The sequence below is a fragment of the Octodon degus genome, unplaced genomic scaffold (assembly GCF_000260255.1).
Source record: "Octodon degus isolate 3935 unplaced genomic scaffold, OctDeg1.0 scaffold00020, whole genome shotgun sequence".
NCBI classification, from domain to species: domain Eukaryota; kingdom Metazoa; phylum Chordata; class Mammalia; order Rodentia; family Octodontidae; genus Octodon; species Octodon degus.
In genome coordinates this window covers 20,257,253-20,260,637 of record NW_004524596.1, presented here as the reverse complement: position 1 = coordinate 20,260,637, position 3,385 = coordinate 20,257,253, and the positions used below count along the sequence as shown (strand labels likewise).

The window sequence follows — 3,385 nt, the reverse complement described above, 5'->3', positions numbered from 1 at the left end:
AGTACTCCAATATTCTCTAGTGGCATGAGAATCTTGTTTTAAAACCCAACCCTAATGGTCTAGACAATGACAAAGAGGTCTCCTGCCTCTGGGGTTACTCAAATTGTCTGTGTGAAGAGGGGCTTTCAAATCTTGTTCCAGCTGAGCAAGCAATAGCATACAGGTCAATTTCTTTTGAAAAAGACCCACACTCCAGCTCCTTCATTCTAGTTGTCTGTCTTATGGCACCAACACATGGTGCCACCAGTGAAGCCGTGTTTGCTTTGCTGTGCTCAGATACCAGATTGCTCTTTCCCACTCCCCAGCATCGCTACACACACACCGGAAGCCCCCGCCTAAGTTCATTCTTCTTACTTCCTGTTATCATCTGTGAGCATGGCTGAGGCCACCCTTTCTCTTATTTCTCTTTCTCACACACTTTCCTTCTTCCTGTTTGGTGTGCTTTTATCTAAACAGTGTCCTCTCCCCATTTCCTTTTGAAAATTCAGCTTCAAATCATCTTGACAATAGATTTCTTGTCCTAGGGTACTGCATGAATGCAAACTCCTTTGTGTTATTTAATTCTGGATTCCAAAACTCAGAGAGCATAAATCAAATACGGCTTTGCTACTATTTAAATGGCAAACAGCTGTCCACTTTCCCATGTTCCTTTACTTTCCAAAATCAGTTACCTCACCTATCAGAAAAAAGGGAAGGTCCCCACGGTGAGTGAGAGTAAGCCTGTGGCCCAGATCATTAAATGAGAGCACAGCACAGGGTCGCCTGGAAGCTGAAGTGGCACAGCCCCTCCCAGAAACACGTGCCAGAAAAGCCTCTGTCAGGGAGTGTGACTGACACAGCATATTTGGACTTCAACGCAGCATATGACTAAGGCTGTCGTGATTCTCCTCTGGACAAGCTAGATTGGGTTAGATAAGAACGTAATTACATGTAATCACACTGGCCTGATTAAAGATTGAATGTATTACAGCGTGTGTGTACTCTGAGAGGAATGCTCCCTATAAATTACACATTACAGCCCCATGGGCTCCATCCAGATCCACGCTGTCCACTGCACATGTGGCTGCTGAGCCCTTGAAATCCATCTGCTCTGAACAGAGATGTGCAGTGTGTGTAAAATGCTCACCAAACTTGGAAAGCAGGAGACTGAAAAAAAGGCATCAAATATCTCATTAACGAATGTTACAGTGATTGCACATTGAAATAAATTTTTGCTTATGTTGATGACCTAAAATATATCATTATTACAAGTTTGCTTCTTTTCTTTTTAGAGAAGTTATGAAAAAGCTTTAGAATTATATAGTTGGCATCATGTCCTACTAATTGAGCTGATTTAGACAAACATGGAGCATCTCACTGTGTCTTCCATCCAGTTTGTATTTGTTTGTGAAGAAATTCTGGATTTCCAGCTCATTCCTCATCATCCATGAGCCTGAGCACTAACAGTGTGACTCCAGTCCTGTCCCTCCACACGTCCTAAGCCCCTTTCTTTGCACTTTGTAGTTTTAAGGCTCTTCAGTAGTGTTACAGTTTATGTCCAGTTGTCTCCATAAAGCCTTATGCAGTTATAGGGCAGGCTTCTAGAGTTTGTCATTAATTCACGATCCAATGCTGGGATTGTGGGTGTGAGTGTTGCTGGGATTATGGGTGTGAGCACCCCCCTGGGGCAGATAGCCTGATTGCAACATAAGGCAGAGAGACTTGTTGTCTGTTACCATTTTTGCTGTAACTTCTCCCTTTTCCTCTTGCTGTTTTGCTGTTTTCTGCTGCTGTGAAAGGTTGCTCTCTGCTCTGTGCCACCCTGCCTTGGAGCCAGCTGAGTATGAACTGAAACCTCCACCAACTGTGAACTAAATAAACCTTTCCTTCCTTCATTCTGTGTGTTGGGTATTGTGTCCCAGCAATCAGAGAGGAGTAACTGAGATAAGTTGCAAGGTTCTCTTTTTTCATTTCTCCATACATTTTCTCCATGTTCTTGCTCCAGGTCAATGGTCCTCAAAGACATATCTGTGTTAGAATTGCCTTGGGTATTTTAAATAGATCAATGTCCAGGGCTCATTTACAAAACGTTCAGTTAAACAATAATTCCAGGACTTGGGAGTCTGAAGCAGGAGGATCACTATGAGTTTGAGGCTAGCCTGAACTACATAGTAAGTTCAAGGCCAGCTGGAACCATATGGTGAGACCTTATCTATTTTTTTTTCAATTTGGAAGCAGATACTTTATTAACTGACCAAATCATAAAAACACCATGGTAGATACCTTAGTTCATCCTTCTGATAAGCCTGTTGATCTGGTCTTCCTTGTTTCCTGCATCTCCACCTTCCACAAAATGGGTGGTCTTTTTCTTCATTCCACCTCGAGGAGATGATAACTTGAATGGCCACAGGAAATTATTTGCCTCTTTGAAGCGTTTTCCAACAGTATAAATCTCATGAATCAGATCCTCCATGCAGATGATGCCATATTTACCAAGAGATTGAGCAATCAATGAATTATCTGTCAGGGCAATTCGCTTCTTATTGATTTTGCCATAGCCACACTTGTATATTAGTTTGTTCACTGACTTCAGGTTTGGGTACCCCCATGCAATGTATGGATCCACAATTCTCAGCATGTTAATTGAAGCCTTGTTGAGCTTAACGAAGGTACCATTGAAGATTTGGCGAAGGTGAAGAAGCTGCAACACCTTGCGGACCTTTGGGCTCACACCATTGATACCCCTGATCCGGATGACAAATGCCAGTTTGGGCTCTACAGGGACATAGAAGTTGCCAGCTTTTCTCGTCATCCTAGCCATTCGGATCTCAGTTCTGTACATCTGTCTGTACTCCTTATGATAGTGCCTGGCTTTTTCATAGATGAGCTTCCTCCTTGCCTTGCGAAGTGTCTTCTGGGCAAACTTCTTTCTCAAGCACTTTATCTTTAGATCTGCGAAATGTTTTCGCTTTTTCATAAGGGTTTCTGGCACAGCAGGAACCTTCTTTTTCTTCTCTTCTGCAACCTCCATGATTCCAGCCGGGATGAGACCTTATCTAAAAGGAAGAAGAGAAAAAGGAAAGAAGGAGGAGGAAGAGGAGGTGGAGGAGAAGGAGAGGATAAGGAAGAAGAGGGGGAGAAAAGGAAGAGGAGGAAGAGGTAGAAAATGGAGGAGGAAGAAGAAGAGGAGGAAGAGGAAAAAGAGGAGAAGGAGGAAGAGGAGGAGGAGGAGGAAGAGGAGGAGGAGGAAGAGGAGGAGGAGGACGAACAGAAAAAATTATTCAGTCATACCCTCTAACTTTGAGGAAGAGGCTGCACCTAGATGCAGCCTAGGAGCTGACAAGATTGAAAACATTTATTTGACCAGCTCATTTTCTACTACTGAAAGACTGTATTCTTGCTTGTG

At 43.2% G+C, this 3,385-nt stretch overlaps 1 pseudogene; it reads right to left on the bottom strand.

Moving 5' to 3' along the window:
* Positions 1-2,263: 2,263 nt before the first annotated feature.
* On the bottom strand, positions 2,264-3,010 carry LOC105741713 (annotated as a pseudogene).
* Positions 3,011-3,385: the final 375 nt, after the last annotated feature.